The sequence below is a fragment of the Triticum urartu genome, chromosome 2A (assembly GCF_056163025.1).
Source record: "Triticum urartu cultivar PI428250 chromosome 2A, HENAU_Tu73, whole genome shotgun sequence".
In the NCBI taxonomy this organism is placed as follows: Eukaryota; Viridiplantae; Streptophyta; class Magnoliopsida; order Poales; family Poaceae; genus Triticum; species Triticum urartu.
In genome coordinates this window covers 646,225,719-646,246,435 of record NC_141874.1, presented here as the reverse complement: position 1 = coordinate 646,246,435, position 20,717 = coordinate 646,225,719, and the positions used below count along the sequence as shown (strand labels likewise).

At 45.7% G+C, this 20,717-nt stretch overlaps 1 pseudogene across 1 annotated transcript; it reads right to left on the bottom strand.

Moving 5' to 3' along the window:
* Positions 1-280: 280 nt before the first annotated feature.
* LOC125539375 (acireductone dioxygenase 4-like) lies at positions 281-3,041 on the bottom strand (annotated as a pseudogene). The gene is made up of 5 exons (XR_015617252.1): positions 2,252-3,041; positions 2,080-2,152; positions 1,520-1,614; positions 1,177-1,416; positions 281-645 (listed from the first exon to the last, which is right to left on the bottom strand). The product of XR_015617252.1 is annotated as an acireductone dioxygenase 4-like (transcript).
* Between the last annotated feature and the right edge of the window lie 17,676 nt (positions 3,042-20,717).

Here is a 20,717-nt window from a genome sequence, read left to right as displayed (position 1 = left end):
CACCATATGATTCCGTCGTTCCATTTTATTTTTCAAAGTATAGTATATTTACTTTCATTCTTTTTGCAGTATTAAACTTTGAAAACGTTAACTGGGTACTGCAAAGACTATGAATTTCACCGCCGAACAACAACTGCGTGCATTTCATCAAAATTTTCTATTTGACTAAAAGTTGGACAAACTCCAGCAAGATACTGCATCTATTCCTAGGCTAGTTCTCAGGCATTACATCCAACAAATACAGTGCATGTGAGCAAAAAACCGAAAACAGCGGCGGCGGTACAATAAGCCATATTAGATAAAAAAAGCATACATAAGTCGAGTTGTTCTTCCACAGCTTGCTCGACTGGATCGGCCAATCCTTTTTTTGCCGTTTGCCAGCAGCGGAGACGTCCATGGTGCGCCAGCGAGGCCACCTGCATATTCAAGATTACAACATAGTTTCATCCAAGTGTATGTATATGTCCATGCATGGGTGTTTATAATACATAGCTGAGGAATCACAAACAAACTTCAGTGTGCTGCCAGAGCAAGACCAGCATTGTCGTCCGTTAGCCTCTTCACATACTCTTGCCACACCGGATGGTCCTCCTGAGGCCGGTTGTGCGCTGTCCACACTGGTTCTCCTAGGAAGAGCTTCATGAGCTGTGCACGACAAGAGGCATCAGAATGTGTTAAGTTTGATAAGGACCCAGTTTATATCTAATGCAAGATAGAACTTCTACATATATACACCGTCTCATTTTAATTGCTTATAGATGTTGTTTAACAGCATAGTTCTCTAATTACCGGCTGAAAATGAACCTTGTTTCTGCATCCTACGAGAGCACACTTTCTGCTAAACTTGAATACACTACCCAGATTGGCCAACTTGTGTCGTACATCTGATCCGTGAATGTGATGCTGCTAGTTCACCATTGTATTGTTTTTCCTTAGTGGTCCTCACCAAGTAGCATTACATGAAGAATTAGTTGTCAACCATCTTGTTGATCCGTTTTGCGACTTGCGCTTATTTTTGATGGTTCTATAGATGTCCTCTAATCTAGTGCCTAACTCATGCTTTCAATGAGCTTGGTTGACAAAACAGATTCATATTTCTATGCAAAATGTGATGCAAAAAATAATCACCGCAACAACTCTTTAGCAGTAAAACACATAAAAGATCCCAGTCAGTACCTTCACATGGTTGGCGGCGTCGAGGGTGAACCGATGATAAATTCCAGCCGGCAGCACGATGATATCCCCTTCTTTTATCTAGATCCGAACCCACTTGTCATCCTTGTCGCGCACATCAAAGTACCCGCCGCCTTCCAAGCTGTAGCGGATCTCTTCGTCGACATGCATGTGCTCTGTGAAGAAGTTCTTGAGCTTCTCCTCAAAGTCTGCTAACTTTCCAGGGCATATATCGAGGTGATCCTTCAGCAAGTGATGCATGTGCAATACTATCAGATTACATACACAAGGTGTGCATGGTTAAAGAGAAGCAAAGAGGAACTAAGAGTTGGTGGGAGTCGCAAACCATGTAGTTATATCCTCTGTCTTTGCGGATCTTCGCTAGCTCTTCTTCGCTTTCAGGCCTCTTTGGGTCCAAATGCCAATATAACACACCAATCTCTGAAAGAAAACAGGGCAAGTGTTGGAAGCTGCTTAGCAGAGTATACCATGTTTACGGAACCGAGCCCAGCTTCTAGACACCATGTTTACGGAAAAGTGGATTCAGATACCTGGCCGTTTTTGATTTTTTTTTTTCAAAATGATAATTTTCAAAGCTAAAAGAGAACTGAAAACATTCCCTTGTTCTACTTGCCTTATTAGTTAGGTGTCCACTCTCAGCAGTTGCTTCTTTGGGTGAGGAACATAAATTGTATAGTTCGAATCGACAGAGGATAATCAAGAACGATGGCAAGTCACCCTCTGTTCAAGCAATTACATGAGGGCGTCGTCATTTAAAAGTGTTGACTAAGGCCACGACATCCAACGAATAAAAGCTCGTATATATTCAGCCAAAAGAGGCATTTTTTACCCAAACAAATAGGGTACACACCAACAATCCAAGAAACTGAGGATCATCATTCGCACCTTGGAGCTTGGAGAGAGGTAGGAGCTCCCTGTGGTTCTTGAGGTCCTCGCCGTCCTCCCCAACCATCCACACCTGATCCAAGAACCAAGATTAGGCGCAAATCAGATATAAAGAAGATAGAATTCATCTCGATTCCTAAGAGAAATCCAGGGGATCGAATCCTGGCCATACCTGAAGAGCCATGTTGAGCGGAATGAATGGAACACCGACAAGGCAAGAGGTTGGAGAAGAAGTTCTAGGCAGAAGAGGAAGACGTCCATGGTGCGCCAGTGAGGCGGGATAATGTCGGGGGATGGGGCATGGGCCCTTGGGCGGTGTGTTTGGGGACTGGCAGTGGATGTCGGCGCTCGTGTGCTACGGGTGGGGGTGCTGATGGTTGGACCCAAGAGCGGGGGAGGCGCGGCTGCCGGACCTAGGAGTGGGGCAAGTGCACTGCAGCGGCCGGACCCAGACGTGGGGGTGGCACGGCAGCTGGTGCCAAATCCAGGCGAGGGGGCTGTGCGAGGCCGGATCCAGGCGGGGGGCAGCTCCAGCATGGATAGAAGGCCGTCGACGGCAGTCACAACAGAGGGCAGAGCTGGGGAAGGTCGCGGTGGCCCCTCTGGGAAGGTCACGACAGCGCCCCGAGAAGGCTACAGCCCCTATCCGTGGCCAAGGGTGGCGCTGATCGTCAGGTCCGGTGGGTGGCGGAGATCAGGCAGTGGAGGGCGGAGCAGCTGGGCGCCATGGGGCAGGGCGGCAGCGCGCTGGGAGGAACGGAGGCGGTGCGAGGGGCGGGGCGGGGCGGCGGCTCGCTGGGAGGCCGGGAGCTGTGCCGTGGGGCGGGGCGGCGGTGGTGGCGCGCTTCGGGAGGGCGGCCGCGGTGGTGGCGCGATTCGGGAGGGTGGCGACGGTGGTGGCCTAATTCGGGGAAGGTAGCCGCCGATCGAGGGAGTGGGGGTTAGGGACGGGATGGAGGGGGATGGGTCGGGGTTAGGAACGGATCGTGGCAGTTCGGCTAGTTCCGGAACATCTCATCGGGCCCATATGGGGCGCGTCGTGATACAAATAGTTATTCTAATCTTAGGATTAGAATAGTGTCACTCTATATATAGTGAATTGTGTGTGGCATAATTTGAGTTGCCTACATTGTGTATTTGATGAAATAATGTGGGTGACATGAGTTGCCTATGTTTTGTCGAAATGTCGATTCAATTCCGTTTTGGCGAATTTCGGGCAACTCAATATGTCCTATGTTTAAGGAAGGTCATGCCGAATTTTTGTATGAATTTGATCCATGCATGCATATATATGTGGTTATAATATTTGCTCCGCGCGCAGGTGATCATGAAGGTCAATGGAAGGATGGTTAAAAGATACCGGCAATCCGCTGTGGACGACATGTATGAAAAAGACCGAAGGATGTTTTATGTCTGTGTCGAAAATGCAAAGGAATAGTCAGGCTCGACCCCTTTGAGGATGGTACATTCAAGGCACCCCTACTCATGCATGGTTTCATGCATGGCCATACTTTGTGGATAAGTGAAGAAGAATAAGAAGATGATGATGATCATGTCGACGGGGCAGGAAATAACGACATGGGGCCACCAGACGAAGAGATGACCGATTATGTGCCTGAAGAGGAAGATGGCCTCGGAAATGTCGATGGCAAAGAGGCAGTTCAAGGCGGAGAAGACGCGGACATGCCGCAGTCTTCATCGCTACTAAGTTCAGCCATGCGGGACCCGCATGTTCGAGACCTGCTTCGCAAGAAGATGACTAGCGATAGAGCCGCTTCTAGAGAGGAGGCCAAACTGGTGCAACTGGAGGTAGAATCGATGAGTCCTTTGTATGATGGTTGCAATCCCGAGGTGCCCCGCTTGAGTTTCACACTAGAACTTCTAAAGACGAAGGCAAAAAACAAATGGACAGATGCAAGCCTGGATGAGCTTCTGAAGTATCTAAAGAAGGTTCTTCTCGCGGGAAGCCTGTGTCCTACTAGTGTCGAGGAGGCAAAGAAAATCGTGTGCCCTCTTGATCTGCCACACATTAGATATCACACATGCATCAATGATTGCATCATATATCGGAACGAGCACGCGGAAAAAAAACATCTGTCCAAAGTGCAATGCTTCACGATATAAAAAGGCCGGAAAGAAAGCTCCACAGAAAGTTGTATGGTACTTTCCGATCACTCCACGTCTACAACGGTATTTCATAGATCCTAAGGAAGCAAAGCTTATGCGCTGGCACGCGGAGAGGGTGAAGCCAGATGACGGAGATGAGCCAGTGGAGAGCATTAAATGCTGAATTTGTTTTTTTGCAAATGATCCAAGGAACATCGTGCTTGGCGCTAGTAGTGATGGCATGAATCCATTTGGCAACGAGAACACCAATCATAGCACATGGCCCGTGTTTGTATGGATGTACAACCTCCCCCTGGTTGTGCATGAAGGAAAAATACATACACATGGCTATGCTTATTCAAGGGCCGAGACAACCGAGAAATGATATAAATCTTTATCTTGGGTTACTGAAAGAGGAGTTACAGACCTTATGGCCAACGCTGGCCAAGACATGGGATGCAAGCAAAGGAGAGTATTTCTACATGAGAGCCGCGCTGATCACGATGGTGTAGGACTATCTCGATTACGACTATCTCTCTGTCCAGGTGTGCCACGGATATTGCGGATGCACGAGGTGCATGGATGATACAACTTCTCTGCGGCTATCGAAAGATGGCGGGTTTTCGAAAATCATGTACATGGGGCATCGAAGATGGCTCGAGAAGGATGACCCATGGAGAAAGCATGGAGATCTATTCAATGGTAAGGTTGAGCATCGAGGTCCTCCACGTAAGCGTAGCGGTGCAGAAATATATGAGTTATTGAAGAACTGGGAAGAGTGCCCCTCACCGGGAAAGACGAAGAAAAAGGCGCCGGAGCCCCTGTTGAAGGTATGGAAGACGAGATCTATTTTCTGGGACTTGGAATACTGGCCCATACTGGACATGCCTCATAGCCGTGATCAAATGCATATCACAAAAAATATCCTTGAGAGTTTGCTTGGAACATTGATGAACATGCCGGAGAGGACCAAGGATGGGCCGATGGCAAGAAAAGACTTTGAATTTTTGAATATCAGGAAAGATCTCCAAATGCCCGGTAAAAGGTCGTCAGAGGAGACCGAGATGGAGACGGAAGATAGGGGCAAAAAAGTAAACAAGAAGGAAGAACAATATTTCCCCCCTCTTGCTTCACCTTAGATCAGAAGGAGGTCGATCAATTGTTCAAGTGCCTTGCCGGAATCAAAGTTAGTTCCCGATACTATGGGAAGATAAGAAGATATCTGGACACTAAGAAAAAAGGTTCAGTGGGATGAAGTCTCACCACTGTCATGTGATGATGACGCAGTTACTCTCGGTTGCACATAGAGGGATTATGGACACACATGTGCGTGACACGCTTACTGACCCATGCCACTTTTTTTATGCTATCTCTCGAAAGTCGATCAGTGTGAAGCAACTCCATAGGCTATAGGAAGAGATCGTTGTCATACTGAATGAGCTAGAGATGTACTTTCCGCCCGCGTTCTTTGATGTCATGGTGCATCTATGTGTCCACGTGGTGGATGACATCATTGACCTAGGGCCGACATTCCTACACAACATGATGCTGTTTGAGAGAATGAATGGGGTCATCAAAGGATTCCTTCGTAACATGTCCCGTCCAGATATAAGCATAGCCCAGGGATATCTGACCAAAGAGTGCATCTCTTTCTGTGAGAGTTACCTCGTAGGCACCGGAGACCCTGTTGTTGGTTCGCCCGTCAACAAGCACTGTGGAAGGCTCGAAGGCGAAGGTCACACCAACGGTCATAGGGATGTGAATGTGTTACGCTCGGGCCGACAGAACGACCTTGACAGGGCAAAGTTAGTAGTGCTACAACACCTAGATATGCCAGAAGATTTCGTGACACTGCACAAAGAGACCATCACAAAGAAGTACCGTGACCGTGGGGTGCACAGGACGGACACTGAAGTTATTAGAGAGCACAACTCCACTTTCTTGCGTTGGTTCAAAGAGCGAGTTGTGGCTAATCCCCCGAAAGAGGGCTGTCTGAACGGAACACTCATATACGCCTTAGCACATGGCCCCTTAACCAACCTCGTGACTTATCAAGCATACGATATCAACGGATACAAGTTCTATACGGAGGAGAAAGATATAAACAGTGATAACCAAAACTTAGGGGTGACGATGGAAGCCATGACCGGGAATGTAATTGAAAGATATTACAGAAGGGTCGAAGAGATATGGGACCTCAACTACTCTGGATTGCATAGCGCGACGATGTTCCCTGTCAGATGGGCTAAGAATGTACAGAGAGAAAACCTACATTTCACTACCATGTGTATACCCGACTCCGATAGCGGTACCGTCAATGCATCGCCAAAAATGAGCCATGGGTACATGCTAAGAACGTTAACCAATGTTTCTTCATAACTGATCCGATCAATCCCAGGCGTGTTGTCATGAGGAGAAGCAAAAGGAGAATCGCCGGAATGGATGGAGTCTCCAACGAGGAAGACTATGACCAGTACGGTGATCCAATGAGGGAAGATGATGCTGATGACGATGAAACATACGTCAAAAGAAGAATGAAGACTACATTACCTATGAAAGATCGTAATCCCCGGAGAAGGAAAAGTCACGACCATGGGCTCAATCATTCGACAGTGGACAAAAGAGGGAAGAAGATCAGTCTGAAGCATCGTCGTCGCCCAAGCTGAGAAACTAATCCACAAATTTTGTGTGTGTCTATTTTGTATACCTCCGTTAGCGGTCAAATGATGTAATATATATTATACTAATTATTATCCGGAGGGTAACAGTGGTATTGCTTCAACGACAGACCAAATTAAAGGAAGGAAAGTGCAAAAGAAAGATAAGAAAAAGAAAAGTGCAAATGAAAGAAAAAGAAAAAGAAAAGGAAGTTTTGCAAAATGAAATGAAAGAAAAAGAAAAATGAACTAATAAGTTGTGGAAAATGAAATAAAAGAAAAAGAAAAAGAAAAAGGAAGGAAGTTGTGGAATATGAAAAATAAAAAGAATAATAAAAATAAAAAAGGAAGGAAGTTTATGGAATATGAAAAAGAAAAATAAAAAGAAAAAGAAAAAAAGTTAGCAGTAGCGCGTTTTGGCCTGGGTAGCGCTATAGCTAACTTGGCTATAGCGCGTTTTTGCCAACAAGCGCTATAGCTAAGGAAAATAAAAAGAAAAAGAAAAAAGCTAACAGTAGCGCGTTTTGGCTAGTGCATCGCTATAGCTAACTTAGCTATAGCGCGTTTTGCCAACACGCGCTATAGCTAAGTTGCCTACAACACCGGTCTGTTAGCTCCTATCTCCTTCCTCTCTCTCTCACTCTCTCTCCCCCTCTCGATCCCCTTTATCTTTGAGATCGCGCCACCGTCGACGCCGCACCTGCCCACGCCGCCGTCGACGCCGCACCCGACCCCGCACCCGCCCACGCCGCCGTCGACCCCCCGGCCCGACCCCTGCCCTAGGTCCACCCCCGGCCCGGCCCCACCCCCGAGAATGACGCCCTACCCCCTTTGCCTCCGATGACCCCAACCCCGGCCATCCCCAACACTAAGGTGCGCCATCCCTCCCTCTTCTCCCTCTCCCTCCCCCCCCCTCTCTCTCTGACTGGTCTCTCTGCAGATCGACGAGGAGGAGAAGGACACCCATAACCGTACCCCCTCTGCCCCGGTGACCGTGACGCCGACCCCCTCGGCCCCGCGCCGGCGACCCCGACCCCGACGCGCGGTGAGCCACCCCTTCCCTCCCCTCCTCTTGTTCTTTGACATGAGCAGAGTAGATAGAGAATGAAAATGAGCTTTGACATGAGCAGAGAGTAGATAGAGAATGAAAATGAAAATGAGCTTTTGACATGAGCAGTAGGATTTTGAAAATGAGCTTTGACATGAGCAGAGTAATATTTTGAAGGCAACAGTAGTTAAACGAAAATGAGCTTTGACAGAGAATTAAAATGAGCTTTGACAGAATATTGAAATGAAAATTAGCTTATGTTGCTTTGTTTTTAAATGAAAATGAATTTTTTTTACAGTTGTTGAAAATTAGCTTATGTTGCTGTCCATTTTGAAAATGAGGATTTTTAATGGTAGTGTTTGAAAATTTGGGGAGTGGAGCTGTTAGATTGGTTAATGAGCTTGCAGTTTTGCTGTGGTAGTTAATCTTTTTTGCATTAGTTGGGCAGCAATGTTCATGATTGTGTATATGTGCAAGTGCATCTAGTGCCCCTTAGTGATTTTGGTGTATTGAAGACTTACAGGTTAAGGGAATGATGCGTTTGTGAGTGTACACACATCTATAAGTCTATGAGGAGTTTTATATTTACAGATAAAGTCGACCCCTAAAAATGAAGTTCTTCGACTGAAGACTTTGGATTTCCGAAGACTTTCTGAAGACTTTGAAAGTGAAGAAATTGGTGTGATCTTGAAGACTTGGTATTCATGCGAGGAACATGAAGCATGAAGACCTTTGTTTTATTTGTTTTATTTTCTCTTTCTTGAGTCATAGGAGACACCGTACTGTTAAAGGGGGTCGATGAAATACTAAGGAAAAATTTCCAAGTGATGCTCAACTCAAATCCTACACCTACCAATCCCTTCGAGTGAAGCCATTGGAGATTTCATATAGTTCAGTCAATTTATTTAGTGACAGAGATAAAGTTCTTCTGGTCTCTGAGGAATTTGTTCTGACTGAGGAGTTAGGAATTGGCTAGTGCGGATTGCCTACACAGTGAGGAACATGATAGCCCTAAGGAATTTGATACTCAAAATTCCAACCGTTGCTGTTCTATGTGCCAGCTGTCCCAAAATATCTACCCACCTAACGGTCATATCATTGAAGGGCATTTATGTCTTATCATGTCGGGCTGTTCCCTAGGCTAAAAATAGCCGCCCCCTACAACCACTAGCTGGTTGGCTGCTCCGAGAGAAACTGACACTTGTCATTTCAGAGCATCCCATCCTCCAAGGACTTTGAGTGAAAATCACCAAGTGAGGAAAAGCCAAACCCAAACACCTACAAACCCAAAGTGATTGAGCATCACTGAAGATATTGATCCTGCGTGGATCCGACGCTTGTTACCTTTGAAGACTATGCATCTTCCAGACGATTAGGCATCATGGTCTAGAGCATCCAAGAGGAAATTGTGGATCGCCGAGTGACCGAGTCTGTGAAGGTTTGGAAGTCACCTGAAGACTTACCACGAGTGATTGGGCGAGGTCTGTGTGACCTTAGCTCAAGGGGAATACGGAGGACTGAGTGTCCTGAGCTGCATGTTTAGGACTGGGTGTCCGGGACTGTGTGTCCTCAGGTTTAAATACCTAGCCGCCCTAACCAGATGTACAACTATCACAACAGTTGGAACTGGTCTACCAAATCATTGTCTTCACCAAGCTACCTGGTTCCATTTCCTCAACCCTTCCATTTCCTCATTTCTGTGTTGTGTGCTTGTTCATATCTATTTGAAGACTTTGACTGAAGACTTTCTCTATTTCCTCAGTTCAATTTCTTCAGTCTGTTTGTCTTTATCCTGTGTTTACGCTTTCTGTACTCCGCACTTGCTTTCATTTCATCATGAAGACCATGCTCATGCACTGTTATGTTTACTTCTGAGTACTTATTCCGCTGCAAGTAGTTCTTCACTTAGGAATTTTCTCACCCTGAAATTCCTTAGTGAGGAATTCATAAAAATCGCCTATTCACCCCCCTCTAGTCGATATAACGCACTTTCAATTAATATCAGAGCCAGGTACTCCCTTGTTCTGTGTGATTTTGGTTTAACCGCCTAGGTTTTAGTTATGTCGACTGCAGGTATGATCAAGATTTATGCTGGGTGTCCTACCTTCGATGGGACAGACTACCCCTACTGGAAGAATAAGATGCGCATGCATCTTGAGGCAATTGATAACGATCTCTGGTACGTTGTGGAGAATGGTGTTCCCTCTATCACTCCCACCATCAACGCTGCTGATCTGAAGAGATTCAAGCAACTTGACTCTCAGGCAAAGAATATCATATGTGGCCATCTGAGCAAAGGGCATGGCAGAGTGAGTGCTTTGGAGACAACAAAGCTTATTTGGGACAGGCTGTCCAAGGTCAATGAGGGAGTCTCAACACAGTGTGACTCTCGAGTTGACGTTCTTCACAATCTCTTCAACCGCTTCAAAAGACTCGACAATGAAAATGTTCAGCAAACCTTCGATCGCCTCACTGACATCTCAAATGAGCTTCAAGCACTTGGTGCCACTGATATCACCGACCATGAGATGGTGAAGAAATTGCTGAGATCGCTTGATTCCTCATTTGATACCTTGGCATTGATGATACAAGAACATGGAGACTATAAGTCACTTGATCCCGCTAATATCCTCGAGATACTAAACACTCATGAGTTCTAGCTTGCTGAGAAGAGAGATCTCTATGGACCAAGCTATGCATGGTAGATCACGGGCTCCGAAGGCCAAGGCAGTGTTTGAATCTGAAGGTGAAGATTCTGGCAGCAGCCTTGGTGACCCTGAAGAACTAAGCCAGGAGCTAGCAATGGTTGTGAGGAAGTTCCAAAAGTTCTCAAGACGTGGTTGCTTTGGTAAATCCTCAAGAAGTGGTGACTTGAGATCAGATTCCTCATCCCATGATTACAAGAAGAGACTCTATCACAAATGCAAGAAACCCGGACAATACATTCAAGATTGTCCTCAGTGGGAAAAGGAATCAAAGAATAAGAAGTACAAGGATTACAGTTCTGATGATTCAAAGAAGAAGAAGAAATCTTCAAAGTCCTCTTCATCAAAATCTTCAAGGTCCTCATCTCACAAGAAGAGAAGCTCCAAGAAGGCTCGGGCATTCATTGGCAAGGAAATGGAATCTGAGGCTGAATCTGAGGAAAATGAGGAAGAGGAGGAATCTGAGGAGTTAGACTCTGGTGTGGCGAGCCTAGCCCTCGCTACCACGTTCGTCAGCAAGTCCATCTTCAACTCTGAAGAAAAGGACCTCCCCAACACTATTGATGACGGTGATGAGGACTACACTCCCACCTATTGCTTCATGGCAAAAGGCTCAAAGGTACTCAAATATCCCTCCTTTGAATCCAGTGAGGATGAATCTGATGAAAACCTCAAACCCAGCTATTCTAAACTTGCTAAGATTGTTGTGAAACTGCAAAAGGCTCTTGAAAAGGATCAAAACATGCTAGATAAAAGCGATGATATGTTGGGCGAGGAAATGGATCGCACTAAAATTTTGACTGAAAATCTTCAGAGAGTGTAGTCCAAGTTTGACAATGTTTAAGGTCATCATAACACTCTCCTGTCTGATCATGAGAAGCTTTTTTATGAATTTCTTCAAAGAAAGCAAGATCTTGAGCAGTTAAGAGTGAGTTATGAAGATCTTCAGAAGGAGCGTGATTCATTACATGCTCAACAGATCAACGCTACTCAGGATGAATTTATACCTCCATGTTTGAAGTGCATTGAACGTGAAACTGCTAATTCTTCACCTGAATGCTCAAATGCTTCCATTGTTGCAAATTCTTCAACTGTCTCTACTATCACTAATTCCTCATCTAAGGACATTGGTAGTATCACTGATGATGCAGGGCTGAAGGAATTGTATATGACAGGCATGTACAAAAGCCTCAAAGGGCATCAAGCTCTTTGTGACGTGCTTAAAAAGCACATCCTCAACAGGAACCCTAGGAAAGAGGGTATTGCCTTTGAGAGGAAACTTAATGCTGATGGGACCTACTGGAAACCTGAGTAGTATCCCAAAACCTTATGGGTTGCTGCGAAGGGACCTTCAGTGGATCCATCTACTTTATCTGGCTTTACATGTGAATCTTCATATTCTTCTGATGAGTCATTTGACTCCAATTATAAACTGTTCAAAAATCAGAATGGTGAAGTATTTGCTAGATATGTTGGCACTAACTGCAGGAACGGTTCTCCTATGAAGAAAATCTGGGTTCCCAAAAGGTGCCTTGAAAATATTCATGTGAATGTCATCATGACATCATCTATAAAGAATAGGAACCCCAGATCAAATTCTTCATATGGATCCAAGTCCTCATACGGACCAAACTCCTCACATGGATCAAATTCCTCATATGGATCCAAGTCCTCATATGAACATCAACATGCTAACCCGTCTGTTTCGCAGGGAAGATCTAAGGATTATGGATATGTGCACTATTCTTCAAATCATTATGTTCATAAGTCCTCGAAGAATTTCTCTGCTTACCCTAACCTCTCTTATGTGAAATGAAGTGGATTGGCATCTATGCCACCTTTCTCTTATGGAGCTCGCAGAATGATGAACTCTTTGACACCCCTTCATATGTGGGTGGTGAAGAAAAAGAACTAACCTCTTATGCAGGGTCAGATCTCCAGACGAACTTAATCGTCTAAAGAATTTGCTGAAGATCTGAATTTGCTTGAAAGGACGCAAGCTAATCATTAATAAATGAATTTTCATTTATCACGTCCTCATACTGATTTATCTGTTCTATTGCTTGATGAAATTGATCTGATGAAATTGATACCATATTCTTCACTGCTGAAGTATATGAGTTCGTAAGTTGCACTAATTCACCTTCAGGATGATCAACCCAAAGCCACTGAGTGGGTCCTCGATAGTGGATGTACAAATCACATGACTGGTGAAAGGAGCTTATTGATGGACTCTGCTTTATCTCCATCACATCTGAAGCATATCACCTACGCTGACAAAGGCAAAAGCAAGGTATTGGGTCTAGGTAAGGTTGCAATCTCAAAGGATCGACACATGGACAAAGTCATGCTTGTCGAGTCCTTAGGGTTCAACCTCATGTTTGTCTCAATGCTTTTTGATCTTGATACGGTTGGTGTATTTGGCAAGTATCATTGTGTTGTGATCATGGAAGCTAACAATTCCAAAGTCTTCGAAGGCTTTAGGAGATGAGATTTGTATATTGTTGATTTCTCTACAGGACCACAACCTGCTACATGTCTACTTATAAAAGCTTTAGAAGGCTGGCTATGGCATCGACGACTTGGTCATGCTGGCATGAGGAATCTGCACACGCTCGCGAAGAAGAAGCATGCCATTGGCATCGAGGGTGTCAAATTCCTCAAGGACCCTTTGTGTGGAGCCTGTGAAGCTGGAAAGATGACCAAGGCCAAGCATCCATCAAAGACTATCATGACTACTACTCGACCATTTGAATTGCTTCACATGGATCTCTTTGGCCCTACTCACTATGCCACATTTACTAATGCTGCATCTTTGTATTGCTTTGTCATTGTTGATGATTATTCTCGATATACATGGGTGCATATCATCACTTACAAAACTGAAGTGCAGGAAGTCTTCAAATGATTTTCCTCAAGGGCCTCAACCAACTTTGGTGTGAAGATCAAGCACATTAGAAGTGATAATGGAACTGAGTTCAAGAACACTGGTCTTGATGACTATCTTGATGAACTTGGTATTACTCATGAGTTATCTGCTCCTTATACTCCTCAGCAAAATGGCATCGTGCAACGCAAGAACATGACTCTTGTTGAGATGGCCTGCACTATGCTTGATGAGTACAAGACGCCTCCTCGTTTTTGGCCTAAGGCAATTGATACTGCGTGCCACATCATCAACAGGGTACATCTTCACAAATTCTTCAAGAAGACTGCATATGAACTCCTCACCGACAAGAGACCCAATGTGAGTTATTTCAAAGTCTTTGGTGCAAAATGTTGGATTAGAGATCCTCATCACAATTCTAAATTTGCACCGAAAGCACATGAAGGTTTTATGCTCGGTTATGGTAAGGACTCGCACACCTGCAGAGTTTTCAACACCTATCACCACAAGGTTTTTGAAACTGTAGATGTGCGGTTCGATGAGACTAATGGCTCGCAAAGAGAGCACCTACCTCCTGTGACAGATGAAATACCTCCCGGGGAATCTATTAAGTTCAAGGCTACTGAAGATGTCATTCCTACCGAAGAATCTGCTGAAGAAGTCATTCCAGAACATGAAGAACGTCATGCTGATGCACATGAGGAAAATGGTGCTGAAGAAAATACTGATCAAATTCCTCAACGACAATCCGCTCATCCTCGCGTTACAAATGAAGTGCAAATTGAGAAAATCATCAGCGACATCGACATTCCAGGTCCTCTCACACGCTCAAGAGCTTCACATTTATCTAACTTTTGTGGGCACTTTGCTTTCATCTCTATCACAGAGCTCACTAAGGTAAATGAAGCATTTCTGGAGCCTGAGTGGATTCAAGCTATGCAAGAGGAATTACATCAATTCGAGCTCAACAACGTCTAAGAACTGGGCAAACGTCCAGATCCTCGCAAGCACAACATCATCAGCACAAAGTGGATCTACCGCAACAAGCAAGATGAAAATGGCCTTGTGGTGAGGAATAAGGCACGACTTGTAGCTCAAGGGTACACATAGGTTGAAGAAATTGATTTCGATGAAACTTTTGCACATGTTGCTAGACTTGAACCTATTCCCATATTACTTGCTTATGCTAACAATCATGATATCATCTTATATCAAATGGATGTGAAAAATGCATTTCTCAATGGTAAGCTTGAGGAAGAAGTATATGTTGCTCAGCCCCCAGGTTTTGAAGATCCAAAGCATCCTGACAAAGTCTTCAGACTCAATAAGGCCCTCTATGGCCTCAAGCAGGCCCCACGGACGTGGTATGATACTTCGAAGGAATTCCTCATGAAGAAAGGCTTCAAACCCGGTTCACGTTACCCAACTCTTTATTAGGGAACGTAGTAATTTCAAAAGTTTGCCTACACACACGCAAGATCATGGTGATTGACGGTGTCCTGGACTAGGGGGTTCTCACCACGTCGTCTCCCGATCTATTAGATTGGGCCGAGGCCCCCCATGGCCGTATACTCATGGGCCAGTTCGGACAGCTGCCGCATACAAGGAAGATTCCACAAAGACTTGGCGATCAAGACAAGGACTTCTCCCCACCGGCGTATTCGGCTAGGACTCTTGTTAACCTAGGCCTCTGGTGCATTATATAAACCAGGGCCAGGCTAGTCGATAGATCATATATACAGAACAACAATCATACCATAGGCTAGCTTCTAGGGTTTAGCCTCTCCGATCTCGTGGTAGATCTACTCTTGTACTACCCATATCATCAATATTAATCAAGCATGACATAGGGTTTTACCTTCATTAAGAGGGCCCGAACCTGGGTAAAACTTCATGTCCCTTGCCTCCTGTTACCATCGATCCTAGACGCACAGTTCGGGATCCCCTACCCGAGATCCGCCGGTTTTGACACCGACATTGGTGCTTTCATTGAGAGTTCCGTTGTGTGATCGACAAAAAGATCGATGGCTCGCCTGCAGATCAACTGCAACTTTGGCATCTTCGTCACCAGCTCGACTGGTCACCTTGGTTCGACCAAGAACTGCGCCCCGTGTTCGGATCACCATGTTCGGACGAGGGCCTTCATCAAACATCAACTCCGATCTCTATCAACATCATGGAGGAATCATCCATGGAGCTCGGGGGCTCAACGTCAACATTGCCCTCAAGCGACCGTGCTGTTTTTCTGGACAGCGAACTCGTATCTGCCACCACCACCTCCTCGAGTATCGCTTTTGTGGAATTGTGTGGAATTGAGTCTACAACAACCCTGGAAAATTTCGTCGAGTTCCGATGGAGGAATCTCTGGCAATCCACGATATACCGGAGCCCTGTCAAATCTGGACGGGAATTTGGATGAGTTTAGGGCATGGTGTCTAGCTTATAGCTCGGACGTCCTTTGGAAGATCCAACCGTTGATCGGCTGCGGAATTCCTATATCTACCACCTCTCAAAATTTCAGCTCGATCCGACCGTCCAAACTCCGGGAACCTTCCGATTAGTGCATCACTTTTCGATCTGTTTTCTGCGCGAAAACGAATCCGACCCGAGTTCATCTTTTTTATGAATGGGATTTCGGACATCCCTTTTGAAGGAAGTTTTGTATGGGATATTGTGTTTTGTTCCCGAACACATCCCACTAACTTTAAGATCTTTTGAACATGATCTTCAACATCATGCTGGTGTCAAACCAGTCCAGCAATATTACTCCACGGCTCCCGACCTGCGCTAGACACGGCGTCACTTTGTTGAGCCGAGCTCAACTTCTTCGGATCATCATCTCGGCAAGCCGAACAAGAGTCCGGCATCGCGAAGGATAAATCATCACCAACATCGCCGCCCCACGGATTACACAGAGCGGGCATATCGGCATCGCCGCACGGTTGCTTCATCAAGCTGGCATCGACCACGTCACGACCTGCATCGACAGGGCCGCACTATTGCTTCTTCAAGCTGGTGTCCATCATGTCGACCTACTTCGACTCATCGGCTGACATCGAGGCTTCGACATCTCGGCTGGACCGGGGGCTTCGCCATCTCTTCATCAACCTACTCCGGACACTTCGGCGTCACTAGCCGACCAGCTCCGTCATGTTAGCTGGGCCGGGGGCTTTGCCTCGGCGAGCCAACCTTTACCAGCATTGCCATGCCGTCATTTTATCGCCCATCAGGCAATGGGTGTGCGCAGCGAGTCCCAATTTTGGGAATCACCTTCCTTCGGATTGCTACAACAAATAAACCAGGTGCTATCAATCCTAGTATTTTTTGCTTGTTTGGGTTCATTTTTCCGAAGGAATTATTACTTTGGTTTGTCCATCATATGTACACAGGTCTATCAAATCATGACCGCATTAACGACGGTCGCGTGGTGGTTCGATCAGTTTCCGTACATAGTCCGGCGAACGCCGCATCCGGAGCTCGGACTGACCTGTGAATTCAGGCTTTGCCACGCCTTTACTACATCACGCCGACGCCCTGCATCGACACTGACTTCGGCGCCAGGCCATATTTCTTCTATTCCTCACTTTGCATAAATTATTTATTTATGCAACATTTTTTTTAATTATCATTATTACTATTATCTCCGGTTTGCACTATTTTTTGTGCACAGGAAAATGATCTGGGGACTTCGGCGTCACTCTGCCGGTCTGCATTGACTGTGCTATGTCACCACTTCGGCGTGTCGAGCTCTCCGCTCCGCCACCTCGGGACCAGCTTGGGGGATGGAACCTTGCCCCGCATCAAGCTCGGACCGCGTCATCAATACCGAACACATTAACCAGCTAAGTCGCTTTCATGCTCAAAGCTTTAATTTCTAACTTGTGTTCGGTTCAACCAAGCATTATACTTTTTTGGAAAAAAAGTTGCTTGTAAAAAATTTTCCTTGTCCAAAATTTGTTTGTGACGCATAAATTCAAATACCCAATTCATTTGGGGGCTTCCTTCATGAAGCTTTTCCACTTGCATATGATTATACTTGTACGGCTTCGTTCCTTGTTCATGTATTACGCCACAATATGCACCATATTGACTTAAGCGATTTGCAAGTTGGGTTGCCTCGCTCCTGTGTTTACCCCTACGTTCCTGATTGTTCGGCTAGGGAGTAAAGGGAGCACCTCTGCAATTGTCACGATCGGGTCGCCCGAGCCGGACCTCAGACTGGGTGAAGCCGAAAGCTAGCGCTATTATAGTTTTCATTGATGGTCGGCACACAACGGAACTCATGAGTACAAAAAATCTATTGCACAAGTCTCATAATAACAATGAGCACCGAAGAAAGGTATCGGTGGGGGTACTATTTTCTTCGAAGATGCTTCTTACACTTCACGGTAATATAGCATAAGTTCCCTGAGCGCGCTTTGTCTGTTACAGCCTTATGGCCTGATTTCCTGATTATTGGAAACACCGTCGATATTCTCGACCGATGGAGTACATAACACTTTTCGGTCCTTGACCAAAGAGGGAGAAGCTGACGATCGGTTAAGACGCGTTTAAAGTTTGGTTGAACATAGATATGATATAAGTACTTCGGTACATGCAATCATTCTTCTACCCAAGTCACTTGGGGGCTCTTAAGTTTATTTGAGCCGTTTTATAATAAGTGTTCTTCTTATTAGTCGTTGCAAAGTTTTATTATTATTATTTATCACTCCTTTTTTGACATGAGTGTGCGGTCACTAGCCGGGGAGCCTAATTTCTCTCTCAAAGCCGCTAGAGTTTAGTTTGCTAAACTGGCCTGATGAGAAGTACTCCGCCCTCGGGATAGGAGGTTGAAGCCGTAGGCTGACCCACTCGAAGTCTTGAGATAGGATGTATCATGTTAAAGCACGACAGAAGCACTTCTTTTTTCTAAGACCAACTTTCGGATTGGCACCGAACACTTGATATTGTTCGGACGTCATGTTTTACTGACATTTCTTGGTTTTCCAAGCTTTTTGGCACTTTTAAACTATTTGTGCTTTTCCAGCATTAGTCTCGCAAGGCAACACCGGACACCTTTAGGGATTCGGCAAAAACATTCTCAGATATTGCTATATATGCATCGGTTTCGAATTGTGTCTTCGATCAATAGTTGGGTTGCCCAGCTCCTGCACTTGATTCATACGTTCTGTTTTGTTCGGCTAGGCATGCAAAGGGAGAACCACTGCGATTGTGCTTCCAGCTCACATGGTTAAGCACCTTAGTGGAGAAAGCCGAAAACTGACTTTCACAATAAGCGTAAACTGGTCAGCGATCCGATGACTATGTTAAATGATGGGCCGTTCATAACATTGGCCGAAGTGTTTACGGCTTGACCCCGACTGTCGCTGAACACTACCGGGGGCTATTAACCGGCCTCCCAAACTAAATCCTCAATATTTTGCTCTTACATTGGAGCTGAGGTTTAATGATCATGCTTAGCATGACAACCCAAAGAAAGGAACCGATAGTGGGACTATTTTCTTTGGAAGACATTTCTTCTGTTAAACAGTAATATAACTCTCTGCGTACCTTTGTTTATAAAACCGTATGGCCAGATTGCCTTGTTTGTTGTAAATCTTTGCCATCATAAAGGCTTTATAAAGTAGGACAAACACTCCTCGGCTACTGGCCGAGGAGGTGGAAGCCGATGGTCGGTCAACAAAGTTTTGTACAATGCAGATCCGAGCATTAATGACATAAAGTACTTGGATACATAGAGTCATTACACATAATTTGTGATTTTACTATGGATATTGATCCTTAATTCGGCCACCCGTGCCCGCATTATGGCTCGGGGGCTACTGGGCTTCGGGCTTATTATTTACAAATATTAAAGGGGCACATTGATCCCCTGATCTGGTGTTACCACCCGACCAGTGTCTCGGGGGCTACTGCATTGCTTGTCCAATGCAGAAAATTTTATGTGCAATATAGTTTTCGAGGAGATTTTGATCCTCAGGTTGGTCGGCCACACCCAACCTGAGTCTCGAGGACTGAGCACGCCTCTTTTAGTGTCCTGAAGTATTCTGCCGAGCTTGGACTTGATCCTCAGGCCGATTTTGCAAATCAACCTGAGTCTCAGCGGCTACTGGGATCAGCGGTCTTACGTCATCCTTCAGGTGCATCTCGGGTTTTAGACCGATACACACCTTGAGGGCTACTGGCTATATATCTCGGCAAAGAATAAATTGCACCAATAAAAAATATTCACAAAAATCGGCTCACATTCGGGGTGGTGCACCACCTCGGAAGCAGCCCGGCATAAAGCTCGGGCGCTAGTGGCTGGCTCCATAGAGGGCATTTCCGGCATTAAGCTCGGCTAAACTCCTTCAAACTTCTTTGAACCAAGGTGATTTACGACACCTCGGATATAGTCCGGCGTTGGAGCTCGGATATACAGTCCGGCGTTGGAGCTCGGATACATAGTCCGGCGTTGGAGCTCGGATACATTCCGGCGTTAGAGCTGGGAAGCGGTCCGGCGTTGGTGCTCGGTTGCAAAAGATACCTCGAATACAGTCCGGCGTTGGAGCTCGGACGCAAGAGGACGCTGCCGCCCGGGAACAACTTCAAACCCGAGGTGTGGCATAAAAATAACAAGGCATTGATAAAGTCCGAAAACTTAAAGGGGCTCCTCGGATACCCGACGTGTAAACCCGTCGAATGCATTTCGGCAATCCTCAAGATCGAAGATAAAGAAGATTTGTTGAACCAGTTTTCAAGACCGACGACCGAAGATGAAGGTCAGTTCGGAAGAATCGAGGAGCGTCCCTAACTTGAAGACCGGTTCAGGGGGCTACTGACGGTGTCCTGGACTAGGGGGTACTCACCACGTCGTCTCCCGATCTATTAGATTGGGCCGAGGCCCCCCATGGCCGTATACTCATGGGCCAGTTCGGACAGCTACCGCATACAAGGAAGATTCCACAAAGACTTGGCGATCAAGACAAGGACTTCTCCCCACCGGCGTATTCGGCTAGGACTCTTGTTAACCTAGGCCTCTGGTGCATTATATAAACCAGGGCCAGGCTAGTCGATAGATCATATATACAGAACAACAATCATACCATAGGCTAGCTTCTAGGGTTTAACCTCTCCGATCTCGTGGTAGATCTACTCTTGTACTACCCATATCATCAATATTAATCAAGCAGGATGTAGGGTTTTACCTCCATCAAGAGGGCTCGAACCTGGGTAAAACTTCGTGTCCCTTGCCT